This window comes from Lethenteron reissneri, unplaced genomic scaffold, assembly GCF_015708825.2.
Source record: "Lethenteron reissneri isolate LAM-NWPU_2019-01 unplaced genomic scaffold, ASM1570882v1 scaffold_141, whole genome shotgun sequence".
Classification (NCBI taxonomy): Eukaryota; Metazoa; Chordata; class Hyperoartia; order Petromyzontiformes; family Petromyzontidae; genus Lethenteron; species Lethenteron reissneri.
In genome coordinates, this window is record NW_026891124.1 from 242916 (window position 1) to 260877 (window position 17962).

The 17962-nt window shown below is 43.1% G+C and overlaps 1 pseudogene; it reads left to right on the forward strand.

Annotated features, from left to right (window-relative positions):
- The window catches only part of LOC133362251 (zinc finger protein 721-like), a 42154-nt pseudogene extending 26103 nt beyond the window's left edge, over positions 1-16051 (forward strand).
- The last annotated feature ends 1911 nt before the right edge of the window (positions 16052-17962 follow it).

Genomic DNA, 17962 nt, shown 5'->3' on the forward strand with positions numbered 1-17962 from the left:
ACGAGTGCACATGCACACGAATGTACACGCACAGCAGTACACACCCATGTACATACACATGGCTACAGTTCCCTGTTGTGGTGCCGCATTCATTACCACGTTGTCCCTCAATTCTTTGTACGACACTATTATAACAATAATACACGAGTACACTCCCTTGTACACACACCCATAGGCAGTGGTGTAGATACATACACGAATGTGCACACACACCGCTTTATACACACACACGGGTGCACATGCATACACGAGTGTGCATACACGAGTGCGCATACACACACGTGTATACATACACAGCAGTGTACGTACACAGGGATTGCGTTTGACATCACAAATAAATGTGCGAACAAATGATTGTACATACCTATACACACATACACGCATGTACATATCCACAAAAACAAGTGTAAATATACACGTGTACACACATTGCAGAGTGAATATTAGCAAATGAACGCGAATTATGTGGTGAGATGCACATATGTATTCAGACTTAAGCTCAATAGCCAGATTAGCGAAGCTAATTGCTAGATATGCAGATTGTAAATTCCAAAAATAACAATTGAATGTAAAGTTCATGAAATGCAACGTCGGAGAACTTCATCTTTCATCAATGCAACATCATTCCAAACGACCCCACCATTTGTGTGCTGGTGTCATTGACCCAATTCGATTGATACCTGTGACTTACAGCTTTCCACACCTTACGCCACGCTCCCACGCCCCCTTCATTCGTTTTAAAATCCTTTATATTAAGTTCACTTGCTTGCGCGCTTACGACCGTGCAAATCTTTCTGTCGTTTTTTAACCCACTTCCCGTGATCCAATCGAGCTGACATTTTGCACACAGACTCATTGTGCGTGACAATGTATTTTCGTGAAAAAAATATTTCCAAAATTTTACACTTTTTAGGAAAATTTTATTATATTTAATTACCAATTGCTTAATGGTGGCAGGCAATCATCTGACCCATAAGTGGCAGCCATCTCAAGCCAGAGGACGAGAGGACTCTAGCCGCCACGCATATAAAGGATATATAGTGAAAAACTTTTTTTTTACGGGTTAATTTTTTTTGTTTCTCAGAAGGAGGCACTCGCTGTTGTTTGCCAATCCCCTGCCACGAGTAAAGTTTTGTAAAAACAACCCCCTTTCTTCATTGACGGTGTCGGAGGGTAACACCGTGGTGGATGTGAGCAATGTCCCGGAGGGAAGGCTCGTAGCCACCACAGTGGCCCACGAGGTCTTTGGACGGGTGCGAGGGGCTGGTAACACCTCAATAGTCAATGCAATTACCGTAAAAATACGTCTAAAATATTCAACACGTGCAAAATATTGAACATTAACAAAATATTGAGCACATTCACACTGGTGTATATACACACCGAAGGTCGTATGTTACAGACTATAAGGTGACGATTGTTTTTTTTTGCGTTACTTTATTATAAACCACGCTTACAAGCTAAACCATTCAGATGATTATTCAAAGTTTGACGTAAATTATTATATAACACACTTGTTTGTTAGAAGCACCATGTTGAACACGAATGTCATTAAATAGGTTTATTAAACAGGTTCAGCAAAGTATAAACTTGCACCTCTTAGTCCAAATCAAACTCGACATCTTCATTTCTATACTTCGAACTGTATGTCGCTGTTAAATCTTCTTAACCTGCAGCAGTTTACAGGACATAGTCCGGTGAATATTAGTAGATTCACAGGAAGCACTGAATTATGCGTACAATTATGCAGTGAGATGTACATACGTATTAATGTTTAATTACAATGGACATATTAGCTTAGCTATGTTGCTATATATGCGAATTGTTAATGTAAAAATTATCAATTGAATGCAAAGTCCATGATATGCCAAATCGAGAACAAAGGATTTGGATGCGAGAGGGGAGTTATAAGGGGCTTAAAATCAGACCTCAAGACCATTTCCAGAGGGATTTCACTGAGGATAGACGCGCAACTCCTCGCTCTGCAGATTACCCTTCTCCTGCGAGACCCAGCCTGGCGAGCACGATTGCCTGGCGACTGGGAGAGTTTGTGGCGATCTCTTCAGACGGGTTACAGGGACATCGACACGCCGTGCATCAACAAGTAAGTGTCTTCGTTAGTGGATACAACTGGTAGTCGCGTGTAGCCCGACTTACGAGACGTTACTGTGTGTCGGTTAGACGTTAGTAAGAGTTTGCTTCTTGGCGATTTGAGACAGACATCTACGCAGCTTAGAGGGTGCCTTTAACGCTCAACAACACCCGCGACTGTTACTCTGCTCTGAAGAATCATTCACATGGAGCAGATACTCTTTCCACAGCGCCACGCACACACGGGCAAGAAGCCGTTCAATTGCTCTGTGTGTGGGAAGGCATTTTCACGGAAATCACATCTTAACACTCACCAGAAAACACACACAGGCGAGAAGCCATTCAAGTGCTCTGTGTGTGGGAAGGCATTTTCACAGAAATCACATCTTAACACTCACCAGAAAACACACACAGGCGAGAAGCCATTCAATTGCGCTGTGTGTGGGAAGGCATTTGCACAGAAATCACATCTTCAGAGTCACCAGAAAACACACACGGGCGAGAAGCCATTCAAGTGCTCTGTTTGTGGGAAGGCATTTGCTTGGAAATCTATTCTTTACAGTCACCAGAAAACACACACGGGCGAGAAGCCGTTCAATTGCTCTATTTGTGGAAAGGTATTTGCGGATAAATCAAATCTTAACAGACACCAGAAAACACACAAGAACGAAAAGCAATTCAATTGCGCTGTGTGCGGGAAGGCATTTTCACGGAAACAAAATCTTCACAGTCACCAGAAAACACACTCGGGTGAAAAGCGAATCAATTGCTCTCCGAGGGAGAGGACATGTTCACGGTCATCACCACGAAACAAGCATCAGAAGATCCGCAATGATAGGGAAGTGGAATCAAAAGGTGTAATGCAAAGTGCTGCAATGAGTCCTGAAAAAAATGCATCTTTTGATCCTATACAGGTGGATCCTGAGAGATGCCTAGATGTAGTGGATGTCATGAGTCCTGACAACAATTCCTTTTTCGACCTCATGCAGTTGGATCCTGAGAGGTTGCTGGATGTAATGAGCCCTGCCGACAATTCCTCTTTCGACCCCATGCAGGTGGACACTGAGAAATGGCTGCTGGAATGGCTGGAGAGTCAAAGTTTTGAGAACTTCTGTTAACTCTTGAAGTCCTGGAATGTGCATGTTTGTGTCTCTGTTAGATCAGTTAATAAGGTACGAAATATTATTTCCGTGATTTCCAGTACTCCAAGCTAGAGTGATGTTTCGGCCACAACGCAAGCAGCCGTCGTCAGGTGGAGAACAGGTCCGTCAAGTAGTCATTCAGACTCTGTCTACTTGACAGACCTATTCTTCACCTGAAGATGGCTGCTTGCGTTGTGGCCGAAACGTCGTGAAAATTATTTTATTATGTTTTATTTTTATTATTTTATTACTTCACTTCTACGTGACTTTACCAAAAGAACCAAGAAGATTGATCCCTGCAGTCACGAAAGCTTTAAATCGAAATAGAGTGATGTTGTGAATGCTCTATAATGTGTTCAGATGAACGTATTCCTTTTAAGTTCCAGAAGTGTTCACTTATTTCAGGATGACAACAATGTTATACTTCTATAGATGCGTTGCTTCGTCTGGTGGTTGTATCATCGGGACTGGTAAATGTGTGGTGTTTATGGTAGAAGGTGCCATGTCATCCTCTCACAGCTAATTGCGTGTTAAAGTTTATTCTAGACTTCGTCACGTTAAGGTGGTGCTTTGTAGTCCTATCGGACTACTTGTTGATGTGGTGTGATGCGCAGTGGTTGTGTGGTGGTTCAATTTCTAATTTTACTCTCGTGGTTAAGTGGTTTTGTTGAGCTAAAGGTGGAGAAATACTGTGATCACAACTTTGCTCAATATTTTAAACATGTTCTTAATTTTCGATTTAAAGCTTTCGTGACTGCAGGGATTCATCTTCTTGGTTCTTTCAGGTAAAGTGACGTAGAATGGAAATAATAAAATAATAATATTTTATGATGTTTTATTTTTATTATTTTATTATTTCCATTCTACGTGACTTTACCGAAAGAACCAAGAAGATGTTCTTAAAAAATATGTTATCATTGTGTAATAAACAAAATAACTTAAAGTAATAGGTTTCAGAGTGTGCGTGGATTGCACGTTCGTTGTTCTTGTGTTTGATGGCTTGGACTTCTGGACGAATGGCTTCAGTCAAAAGGACGTCGATGGGGAAATCGACGTTTACGTGTTAGATTTTAAGAATATGTTTTAACTGTTGAATTCCTATTGGGAAATAATTTGCCTAGTTCCTTCCTGTTTGAGCATGCGTATGAATAAAGATTTCGATACGAGTATTAACGTGAATTTTCTTGCAGAACAATAAAGACCTGACATGTTAAAGATGACTAATCGTCCCTTATTGCTACAATGTTCATAGCGAACACGCGTGGAGGCGAGTTTCAGGTGAAGCATCTCCAGCACACAAGTTGACCCTCACCTGGCAGCATCGTGGCTGTCCGCTGATCACACTCATGACGTCACACTCATGACGTCACACGCACGAGCTGTAGGGGCGGGGCTCTGTCCGCTCAGTGGCGCTGTTTTCATTAATTTAGCACCACGAGCGGGGAGTCTCATCCCTGTAGTTCCCTGTTGTGGTGCCGCATTCATCACCACGTTGCCCCTCAATGATTTGTACGAAACGATATGAAAATAAGTTGTGTGTTCCACTATACAAACTTACACGAGTACACATATACACTCCCTTGTACACACACCCACACACGAGTTTACATACACCGCGGTGGAGAAAAATGCACGAATGTGCATCCACCCCGCTTTGTACACACAAAGATAAAGATCCCCCGTATAGCCTTAACAGACTGTAGGGGCAAGTGCTGTTAGCGAGCACCTATGAAGGCCGCAACGGTACACGAGGGGGTGGGTGGCCAGCACCACGCACGACCGCCTTTGTCTCCCTCGTGGCAATGTTTACACACCGCACCGGGTACTCATTTGAGGCTGAGTCGACCTAGGGGAGGCCCGGGACCGGTTCAGATAATCGTCACTGGTGTTGGCCGTGAGCGGGAATCGAACCCGTGTAGCCGGGTTCATAGCGCAGCGCGCTAACCGCTACACCACCGCTCCCCACATATACACTCCGTTGTACACACACCCACACACGAGTGGACATACACAGTGCTGTAGGAAAATGCACGAATGTGCATACACACCGCTTTGTACATACACACACGGGTGCACATGCATACACGAGTGCGTACACCCATTTGTGCATTTATACATACGACACATATGTATAGATGCACAAATGAGTGTAAATGCATCGGGGTGTAGATACATGCACAGTGTAATTGCACACAGCAATATACATAAACACATGTGCACGTATACAGCAGTGTGCATGCTCAGGGATTGCGTTTCAACACACACAAATATGCGAGCACACACGATTGTACATACATACACACACGTGTACAGACCCACACGTGTCCATGAACGAGTGTAAATACACACACGAGTGCACATACACACGAATATACCCACAGAGAAGTACACACCCATGTCCATACACATGGCTACAGTTCCCTGCTGTAATGGCTGGTGCTTATGCTAGAAGGTGGCATGTGTTGTAATTATTGCACAGCAAATGATGTGAGCGTGCTGTCTTGTTGATTCCAAACTTTGTCACGTTAAGGTGGTGCTTCGTAGTCCTATCGGATTACTTGTTGATGTAGTGTGATGCGCATTGGTTGTGAGGTGTTTCAATTCCTGATTTTACTCTCGTTGTTAAGTGGTCTTGTTGAGCTAAAGTTGGAGAAAGACATTGCTCACACACGCTTACAAGCGATACAATTTCGATTATCAATAAAAGTGTATGACAGCAATCGTAATAATTGTCGTGAATTAAATTAAACAAATCACCTTGATTTACTGACGCGCTCATATCAACACAAATACTTAAATATATTTTTTATAAAACAAAGTCAGTAAGGTATATATTTGTACCTCTTAGTCGAAATCGAACTGGACATCAGCATTTTGATACTTCAGACTGTATGTCGATGTTAAATCCTCTAAACTTGCTTCAGTTTAAAGGACATTGTCGGGTGAATATTGGCAAATTATCACGAAGCACGAAATTATGCATGGATATGTATATCTTTATTTAAACGGAAGCGTACAATTATGCAGTGAGATATGCATATGTATTAAGGTTAAATTGCAATGGCCGGATTAGCTAAGCTATGTTGCTACATATGCGGATTGTTAATGTAGAAATTAACAATTGAATGCAAAGTCGATGATAATCCAAGACGAGAACAAAGGAATTGAATGCTAGAGGGGAGTTATAAGGGGCTTAAAATCAGACCTCAAGACCATTTCGAGAGGGATTTCAAGGAGGATAGACGCGCAACTCCTCGCTCTGCAGATTACCCTTCTCCTGCGAGACCCAGCCTGGCGAGCCCGATTGCCTGGCGACTGGGAGAGTTCGTGGCGATCTCTTCAGACGGGTTACAGGGACATCGACACGCCGTGCATCAACAAGTAAGTGTCTTCGTTAGTGGATACAACTGGTAGTCGCGTGTAGCCCGACTTACGAGACGTTACTGTGTGTCGGTTAGACGTTAGTGAGAGTTTGCTTTTTGGCGATTTGATCCAGACATCCACGCAGCTTAGAGGGTGCCTTTAACTCTCAACAACACCCGCTACTGTTACTCTGCTCTGAAGAATCAGTCACATGGAGCAGATACACTCTACACAGCGCCACGCACACACGGGCGAGAAGCCGTTCAATTGCTCTTTGTGTGGGAAAGGATTTTCATGGAGATCAAATCTTCACAGGCACGAGAAAGCACACTCGGGCGAGAAGCCATTCAAATGCTTTGTGTGTGGGAAGGCATTTTCACTGAAATCAAATCTTCACACTCACCAGAAAACACACTCGGGCGAGAAGCCGTTCAATTGCTCTGTGTGTGGGAAGGCATTTGCAAGGAAGTCACATCTTCACAGTCACCAGAAAACACACACGGGCGAGAAGCCGTTCAAGTGCTCTGTTTGTGGGAAGGCATTTGCGGAGAAAACAACTCTTAACAGTCACCAGAAAACACACTCGGGCGAGAAGCCATTCAAGTGCTCTGTTTGTGGGAAGGCATTTGCAAGGAAGTCAGATCTTCACAGTCACCAGAAAACACAAACGCGTGAGAAGCCATTAAATTGCTCTACGAGGGAGAGGACATGTTCACAGTCATCACCCCGAAACAAGCATCAGAAGATCCGCAATGATAGGGAAGTGAAATCAAAAGGTGTAATGCAACGTGCTGCAATGAGTCCTGAAAAAAATGCATCTTTTGATCCTGTACAGGTGGATCCTGAGAGATCCCTAGATGTAGTGGATGTCATGAGTCCTGACAACAATTCCTTTTTCGGCCTCATGCAGTTGGATCCTGAGAGGTTGCTGGATGTAATGAGCCCTGCCGACAATTCCTCTTTCGACCCCATGCAGGTGGATACTGAGAAATGGCTGCTGGAATGGCTGGAGAGTCAAAGTTTTGAGAACTTCTGTTAACTCTTGAAGTCCTGGAATGTGCATGTTTGTGTCTCTGTTAGATCAGTTAATAAGGTACGAAATATTATTTCCGTGATTTCCAGTACTCCAAGCTAGAGTGATGTTTCGGCCACAACGCAAGCAGCCGTCGTCAGGTGGAGAACAGGTCCGTCAAGTAGTCATTCAGACTCTGTCTACTTGACAGACCTATTCTTCACCTGAAGATGGCTGCTTGCGTTGTGGCCGAAACGTCGTGAAAATTATTTTATTATGTTTTATTTTTATTATTTTATTACTTCACTTCTACGTGACTTTACCAAAAGAACCAAGAAGATTGATCCCTGCAGTCACGAAAGCTTTAAATCGAAATAGAGTGATGTTGTGAATGCTCTATAATGTGTTCAGATGAACGTATTCCTTTTAAGTTCCAGAAGTGTTCACTTATTTCAGGATGACAACAATGTTATACTTCTATAGATGCGTTGCTTCGTCTGGTGGTTGTATCATCGGGACTGGTAAATGTGCGGTGTTTATGGTAGAAGGTGCCATGTCATCCTCTCACAGCTAATTGCGTGTTAAAGTTTATTCTAGACTTCGTCACGTTAAGGTGGTGCTTCGTAGTCCTATCGGACTACTTGTTGATGTGTTGTGAAGCGCAGTGGTTGTGTGGTGGTTCAATTTCTAATTTTACTCTCGTGGTTAAGTGGTTTTGTTGATCTAAAGTTGGAGAAATACTGTGATCACAACTTTGCTCAATATTTTAAACATGTTCTTTAATTTTTTTATCATTGTGTAATAAATACATAACTTAAAGTATAGGTTTCAGAGTGTGCGTGGATTGCACGTTCGTTGTTCTAGTGTTTGATGGCTTGGACTTCTGGACGAATGGCTTCAGTCGAAAAGGACGTCAATGGGGAAATCGACGTTCACGTGTTGAATTTTAAGAATATGTTTTAACTGTTGAAATTGGGAAATAATTTGTCTAGTTCCTTCCTGTTTGAGCATGCGTTTTAATAAAGATTTCAATACGAATATTAACGTGAATTTTCTTGCAGATTAATAAGGACCTGAATTGTTTTTAAAGATGACTGATCGTACGTTATTTCAACCATATCCTTCCTTTAAAAAACACGGACGAGTAGACATACACACACAAGTGTGCTTATAAACACGACTGTCTATACAGCGGTGTTTATTCACACACGAGTGTGCATGTGTTTCTACGAGTTTTAACGTTAATTTACTTGCAGAACAATTAAAACCTGACATGTTAAAGATAACGAATCGTCCCTTATTGAAGAAGGGAAGTAATAAAATAATAAAAATAAAACAATAAAAAAAATTATAATTTTTTTATTGTTTTATTTTAATTAAATAATAAAACAATTAATTTAAAACAGAATAAAAATACGTCATAAAGCTACTTTATTTTTTTTTTTATTTTTTTATTTCCCTTCTTCGTGACTTTACCGAAAGAGCCAAGAAGGTTCATTTTCTTGCAGAACAATAAAGACCTGACATGTTAAAGACGACTAATCGTCCCTTATTGCTACAATGTTCATAGCGAACACGTGTGGAGGCGAGTTTCAGGTGAAGCATCTCCAGCACACAAGTTGACCCTCACCTGGCAGCATCGTGGCTGTCCGCTGATCACACTCATGACGTCACACTCATGACGTCACACGCACGAGCTGTAGGGGCGGGGCTCTGTCCGCTCAGTGGCGCTGTTTTCATTAATTTAGCACCACGAGCGGGGAGTCTCATCCCTGTAGTTCCCTGTTGTGGTGCCGCATTCATCACCACGTTGCCCCTCAATTCTTTGTACGACACGATATGAAAATAAGTTGTGTGTTCCACTACACATACTTACACGAGTACACATATACACTCCCTTGTACACACACCCACACACGAGTGGGCATAGCAGTGTATATACATAGACGAATGTGCATACATATACACACAAATGTGCATATACCGGAGTGTACATACACATATGCAACGCAGTGTACATAAACACACGGGTGTACATTCAAAGCATTGTACGTCAACTAGGATTGCATTCCACTGTGAACACGCACGTTTGTACCTACATACATATGCACACAAATACATGTACATGCACACACGAGTGCTCGTCTTGTTGTAGTGTTTCCTATGTAATGGTTTATGGTATACGCAGGAGTACAAAATGTGCACTTCACACCTACGCGCCCTTTGCCCATTGATCGTGATGATGATGATGATGAATAACATGTTACTTGATGTAACAGAGAAACGAATGCTTACAATTTGAACAATAAATATACTCAACGAGTTTTGATTAGGATGGTGCGGTTAAAGAGCTATTCCAATCCATTGAGATTGCACATTCAGCAAATTATAATGCGACCACAATGCGATCCTAGTAATTATAGGGCAATTCTAATCCCGCACCCCCAGTTCGCATATCCGTCCCTGGTTTCGTAAATAAATATATGCATACATATGTATACATCTGAGTATAGTTGGGTTATAATGTAGGAGGACATAGAAGGAATCTAACTCGACTTAATTGCATCTTCGGTGGATGCATGAGCAACCACCACTCCTCGACTCCCGTTGATTGGGAGGTGAGCCCACGGTAGCCTGGCGCTTACAGCTTTCTACACCTTACGCCACGCTCCCACGTCCCCTTGATTCGTTTGTTTTTCTCTGAAGAAGATCCCCCTGTTGTTTGGAATTCCCCTGCCACGAGTAAAGTTCCATAAAAATAATCTGCTACCTCATCGGCGGTGCCGGACGGTAACGCTGTGCTGGATGTGAGCAATGTCCCGGCGGGAAGGCTCGTAGCCACCACAGAGGCCCACGAGGTCTTTGGACGGGTGCGAGGGGCTGGTAACCCCTCAATAGTCAATGCAATTAGCAAAAAAACTCGTCACAAATTTTAAAACTGGCAAAATATTGAACACATGCACATTGGTGTATATACACACTGAAGGTCGTATGTTACAGACTAAAAGATGACGATTGTTTTTTTTGCGTAACGTTAATATAAACCACGCTTTCAAGCTAAACCATTCAGATGATTATTCAAAGTTTATGACAGAAATGATAACAAAACACACTCGTTTGCTAAAAGCACCATGCTCAACACGAGTGTCCTTAAATATGTTTATTAAACAGGTTCAGAACAGTATTAACTTGCACCTATTAGTCCAAGATGGGGCCGGCTAGTTTTTTTAGGCTAGTCCCGTGTGTGTTTGTTGTGTGAGGTGTCTTGATAGCAGTCGTTCTCCACTGTAGTCCTGGCATCTGCTGCTCAGATTCCTTCCACAGCTGTGGTCCCAGTGGCACCGTCTCTCCGGGGGGGAACCATGTGGTGTGTGTGTGTGACGTGTATCACGGGGTGTGTGGGTGTGTGCCTGGGATGTGTCACGGGGTGGGTGGGTAGTCTGGTGATAGTGGTCATGGTTGGCAGCGATCCACGACCACAACAACCACCCCTACTGTGTGGTGGACATGCCACCACAAAGCAGCACGCGGCGGAGGAGTGAGGTGATCGCTCTCGCCACGCGAGCAAGGCCCCCTCGCTTCCTCTTCTTTCCCTGCATCAACAACAACAACAACAATAACCGCCATTCGCCACTAAGTGGCGGTGACGTCACCACGACGCTTGTGCCAGGCCAAGTGCACCTTGAGGCTACCACGTGAAGTGTCGAACGCCCGCTGGCAGGAGGTCACGGGGCAGACCCAGCAGGTGCCACGGGTCGACTGACCGAGATTACCGAGATGACTGGCTGATGCACCACCTGTGCCCCCTACTGTACCAACTTGCTGTGCTTTATCCACCCGGCGCTCCGCTCGTTGTTGTGAGCGTCGCTCCTCCGCCCTCCGTTGTTGTTGGAGGGCGACTGCCTCCAACTGCCCAGTAGCGTCCTTCACGAGCCTGCATCACCACCTCCACCACCTGCACCTCCTCCACCTTCTCCTTTGTCTCGTCCTCCATCTCTTCCGTCGTGAGAATTATTTTATTATGTTTATTTTTTATTCGTTTATTACTTCCCTTCTACGTGCCTTTACCGACAGAACCATTAAGATGAATCTCTGCAGTTTAGAGGGCATTGTCGGGTGAATATTAGCAAATTCACAGGAAGCACGGAATTATGCATGGAGATGTATGTAATTATTCAAACAGAAGTGTACAATTACGCAGTATAATGTACATACGTATTAAGGTTAAATTACAATGGCCAGATTCGCTATGCTATGTTGTTACATATGCGGATTGTTAATGTAAAAATTAACAATTGAATGCAAAGTCGATGATAATCCAAGACGAGAACAAAGGATTTGAATGCTAGAGGGGAGTTATAAGGGGCTTAAATTCAAATCTCAAGACCATTTCGAGAGGGATTTCGCTGAGGATAGACGCGCAACTCCTCGCTCTGCAGATTACCCTTCTCCTGCGAGACCCAGCCTGGCGAGCACGATTGCCTGGCGACTGGGAGAGTTCGTGGCGATCTCTTCAGACGGGTTACAGGGACATCGACACGCCGTGCATCAACAAGTAAGTGTCTTCGTTAGTGGATACAACTGGTAGTCGCGTGTAGCCCGACTTACGAGACGTTACTGTGTGTCGGTTAGACGTTAGTGAGAGTTTGCTTTTTGGCGATTTGAGACAGACATCCACGCAGCTTAGAGGGTGCCTTTAACTCTCAACAACACCCGCGACTGTTACTCTGCTCTGAAGAATCAGTCACATGGAGCAGATAAACTATCCACATCGCCACGCACACACGGGCGAGAAGCCGTTCAATTGCTCTGTGTGTGGGAAGGCATTTTCACGGAAATCCCATCTTAACAGACACCATAAAACACACGCGGGCGAGAAGCCGTTCAGTTGCTCTGTGTGTGGGAAGGCATTTTCACGGAAATCCCATCTTAACAGACACCATAAAATACACGCAGGCGAGAAGCCGTTCAATTGCTCTGTGTGTGGGAAGGCATTTTCACGGAAATCGAATCTTAACGATCACCAGAAGACACACACGGGCGAGAAGCCATTCAAATGCTCTGCGTGTGGGAAGGCATTTTCACATAAATCACATCTTAACAGACACCAGAAAACACACTCGGGTGAGAAGCCATTCAGTTGCTCTGTTTGTGGGAAGGCATTTGCGGAGAAATCACATCTAAAGAGACACCAGAAAACACACACGAACGAGAAGCCATTCAATTGCGCTGTGTGCGGGAAGGCATTTTCACGGAAATAAAATCTTCAGTCACAAGAAAACACACTCGGGCTAGAAGCCATTTCATTGCTCTACGAGGGAGAGGACATGTTCACGGCCATCACCCCGAAACAAGCACCAGAAGATCCGCAATGATAGGGAAGTGAAATCAAAATGTAGAATTCAAAGTGCTGCAATGAGTCCTGAAAAAATGCATCTTTCGAACCTATGCAGGTGGATCCTGAAAGATGGCGAGATGTAGTGGATGTAATCAGCGCTGACGACAATTCCTCTTTCGACCCCATGAAGTTGGATCCGGAGAGATGGCTGGATGTAGTGGAGTGGCTGAAGACGTATTGAGTACATCTGTTAACTGTTGCATTGTGTATATTCGCGTATCTAAGATATATTTTTTCAGTGATTTCCAGTACTCCGAGCTAGAGTGATGTTGTGAATGGTCTATACTGTGTTCAGATGAACGTATTCCTTTTAATTTCCAGAAGTGTTCACTTATTTCAGGATGACAACAATGTTATACTTCTATAGATGCGTTGCTTCGTCTGGTGGTTGTATCATCGGGACTGGTAAATGTTTGGTGTTTATGGTAGAAGGTGCCATGTCATCCTCTCACAGCTAATTGCGTGTTAAAGTTTATTCTAGACTTCGTCACGTTAAGGTGGTGCTTTGTAGTCCTATCGGACTACTTGTTGATGTGGTGTGATGCGCAGTGGTTGTGTGGTGGTTCAATTTCTAATTTTACTCTCGTGGTTAAGTGGTTTTGTTGATTTAAAGTTGGAGAAATACTGTGATCACAACTTTGCTCAATATTTTAAACATGTTCTTAATTTTCGATTTAAAGCTTTCGTGACTGCAGGGATTCATCTTCTTGGTTCTTTCAGGTAAAGTGACGTAGAATGGAAATAATAAAATAATAATATTTTATGATGTTTTATTTTATTATTTTATTATTTCCATTCTACGTGACTTTACCGAAAGAACCAAGAAGATGTTCTTAAAAAATATTTTATCATTGTGTAATAAACAAAATAACTTAAAGTAATAGGTTTCAGAGTGTGCGTGGATTGCACGTTCGTTGTTCTTGTGTTTGATGGCTTGGACTTCTGGACGAATGGCTTCAGTCAAAAGGACGTCGATGGGGAAATCGACGTTTACGTGTTAGATTTTAAGAATATGTTTTAACTGTTGAATTCCTATTGGGAAATAATTTGCCTAGTTCCTTCCTGTTTGAGCATGCGTATGAATAAAGATTTCGATACGAGTATTAACGTGAATTTTCTTGCAGAACAATAAAGACCTGACATGTTAAAGATGACTAATCGTCCCTTATTGCTACAATGTTCATAGCGAACACGCGTGGAGGCGAGTTTCAGGTGAAGCATCTCCAGCACACAAGTTGACCCTCACCTGGCAGCATCGTGGCTGTCCGCTGATCACACTCGTGACGTCACACTCATGACGTCACACGCACGAGCTGTAGGGGCGGGGCTCTGTCCGCTCAGTGGCGCTGTTTTCATTAATTTAGCACCACGAGCGGGGAGTCTCATCCCTGTAGTTCCCTGTTGTGGTGCCGCATTCATCACCACGTTGCCCCTCAATTCTTTGCACACGAGGCTATAATATAATAAATAGTGCGTTCCACTCAGAGGTCGAAAACGGGTTTTGATTCCTTACCCGTACCCTTAAGCTAGAAATGCAGATTGTAAATTTAAAAACATAACAATAAAATGTAAAGTTTATGCAATTGCGGGTGAATAAATTAACAATAAACACGGAATTATGCATGTAGATGTATGTAATTATTCAAACAGTGGGATGTACATACATATTAAAGTTTTATTAGTTAAGCTATGTAGATTGATATGCGGATTGTAAATGTAGAAATTAACTATTTAATGCAATGGCCAAGTCGAGAACAAAGGATTTGTATGCTAGAGGGGAGTTATAAGGGGCTTAAAATCAGACCTCAAGACCATTTCGAGAGGGATTTCGCTGAGGATAGAGGCGCAACTCCTCGCTCTGCAGATTGCCCTTCTCCTGCGGGACCCAGCCTGGCGAGCACGATTGCCTGGCGACTGGGAGAGTTCGTGGCGATCTCTTCAGACGGGTTACAGGGACATCGACACTCCATGCATCAACAAGTAAGTGTCTTCGTTAGTGGATAAACTGGTAATAGCGTGTGTAGTTCGACTTACGAGGCGTTATTGTCTCGGTCAGACGTTAGTGTGAATTTGCTTCTTGGCGATTTGAGCCAGACATCCACGCAGCTTAGAGGGTGCATTTAACTCTCAACAACACCCGCGACTGTTACTCTGATCTGAAGAATCACATGGAGCAGATACTCTCTCCACAGCGCCACGCACACACGGGCGAGAAGCCGTTCAATTGCTCTGTGTGTGGGAAGGCATTTTCACAGAAATTACATCTTCACAGACACCAGAAAACACACACAGGCGAGAATCTGTTCAAGTGCTCTGTTTGTGGGAAGGCATTTGCGGATAAATCACATCTTCACAGGCACCAGAAAACACACACGGGCGAGAAGCCATTCAGGTGCTCTGTTTGTGGGAAGGCATTTGCGGAGAAATCACATCTTCACAGGCACCAGAAAACACACTCGGGTGAAAAGCCATTTAATTGCTCTACGAGGGAGAGGACATGTTCACAGTCATCACCCCGAAACAAGCATCAGAACATCCGCAATGATCGGGAAGTGAAATCAAAAAGTGAAATGCAGAGTGCCTCAATGAGTCCTGAAAAAAATGCATCTTTCGAACCGAGGCAGGTGGATCCTGAGAGATTGTTGAATGTAGCGGATGCAATGAGTCCTGACGACAATTCATCTTTCGACCCCATGCAGTTGGATCCTGAGAGATGGCTAGATGTAGTGGATGTAATCAGCGCTGAAGACAATTCCACTTTCGACCCCATGCAGTTGGATACTGGCTGCTGGAGTGGCTGGAAAATCAAAGTTTTGAGCACTTCTTTTAGCTGTTGAATTCCTGGAACGTATATGTTTGTATCTCTGTAAGATCAATTAATAACGTACAACTCTTTTTGAATCAGTGATTTGCAGCAGTACTCCAAGCTAGTGTGATCATTTGAACAAATATGTTTGATTGCTCTGTGTGTTTGAAGCATTTTCACGGTTAGAAAACACTTCACAAGTCATCAGAAAACAAAAGCTGAATTCGAAAGTGATGTAATGAGTTCTAAAGGAAATTCCACTTTCGACCCCATGAAGTTGGATATGAAGAGATGGCTGGATGTAGTGGAGTGGCTGAAGACTCAAACGTATTGAGTTCATCTGTTAACTGTTGCCCTGTGAATATTCGTGTCTCTAAGATATATTTTTTCAGTGATTTCCAGTACTCCGAGCTAGAGTGATGTTGTGAATGCTGTATAATGTGTTCAGATGAACGTATTCCTTTTAAGTTCCAGAAGTGTTCACTTACTTCAGGATGACAACAATGTTATACTTCTATAGATGCGTTGCTTCGTCTGATGGTTGTATCATCGGGACTGGTAAATGTTTGGTGTTTATGGTAGAAGGTGCCATGTCATCCTCTCACAGCTAATTGCGTGTTAAAGTTTATTCTAGACTTCGTCACGTTAAGGTGGTGCTTTGTAGTCCTATCGGACTACTTGTTGATGTGTTGTGAAGCGCAGTGGTTGTGTGGTGGTTCAATTTCTAATTTTACTCTCGTGGTTAAGTGGTTTTGTTGAGCTAAAGTTAGAGAAATACTGTGATCACAACTTTGCTCAATATTTTAAACATGTTCTTTAATTTTTTTTATCATTGTGTAATAAACAAAATAACTTAAAGTAATAGGTTTCAGAGTGTGCGTGGATTGCACGTTCGTTGTTCTTGTGTTTGATGGCTTGGACTTCTGGACGAATGGCTTCAGTCGAAAAGGACGTCAATGGGGAAATCGACGTTTACGTGTTAGACTTTAGGAATATGTTATAACTGTTGAAATTGGGAAATAATCTGCCCAGTTCCTTCCTGTTTGAGCATGCGTATTAATAAAGATTTCGATACGAGTGTTAACGTGAATTTTCTTTTAGATTAATAAAGACCTGAATTGTTTTTAAAGATGACTGATCGTACGTTATTTCAACCATATCCTTCCTTAAAAAAAGCACGGACGAGTAGACATACACACACAAGTGTGCTTATAAACACACGTCTATACAGCGGTGTGCATTGACACACGAGTGTGCATGTGTTTCTACGCGTTTTAACTTTAATTTTCTTGCAGAACAATAAAGACCTGACATGTTAAAGATGACTAATCGTCCCTTATTGCTACAATGTTCATAGCGAACACGCGTGGAGGCGAGTTGCAGGTGAAGCATCTCCAGCACACAAGTTGACCCTCACCTGGCAGCATCGTGGCTGTCCGCTGATCACACTCATGACGTCACACGCACGAGCTGTAGGGGCGGGGCTCTGTCCGCTCAGTGGCGCTGTTTTCATTAATTTAGCACCATGAGCGGGGAGTCTCATCCCTGTAGTTCCCTGTTGTGGTGCCGCATTCATCACCACGTTGCCCCTCAATTCTTTGTACGACACGATATGAAAATAAGTTGTGTGTTCCACTACACATACTTACACGAGTACACATACACACTCCCTTGAACACACACCCACACACGAGTGGACATACACAGTGCTGTGGGGAAATGCACGAATGTGCATACACACCGCTTTGTATATACACTGGTGCACATGCATACACGAGTGCGTACACCAATTTGTGCATGTATACATACAACACATATGTATAGATGCACAAATGAGTGTAAATGCATACGGATGGGATTCGTCTGGCATAATCATGTGCATGTTGTTAGTTTGCACATTTACAATGGCCTGTAAACTAATATCAATTGATTTGCCTTACCTGTGAAATACAGCATGAAATATCACAATGTTGATCAAGATATACTTTAACTAAGAGGTGCATGCTTCATTGCGTGTTGACGTGGTTTCATGAACATGTTTAAGGACAGTTGTTGATCAGCGTGTGTCTAGACAACGAAGGTGAATTGTATATTCTATCAATTAAAATGGTTACAATTGCCGTGGATACCAATCTGGATGGTATAGTTTG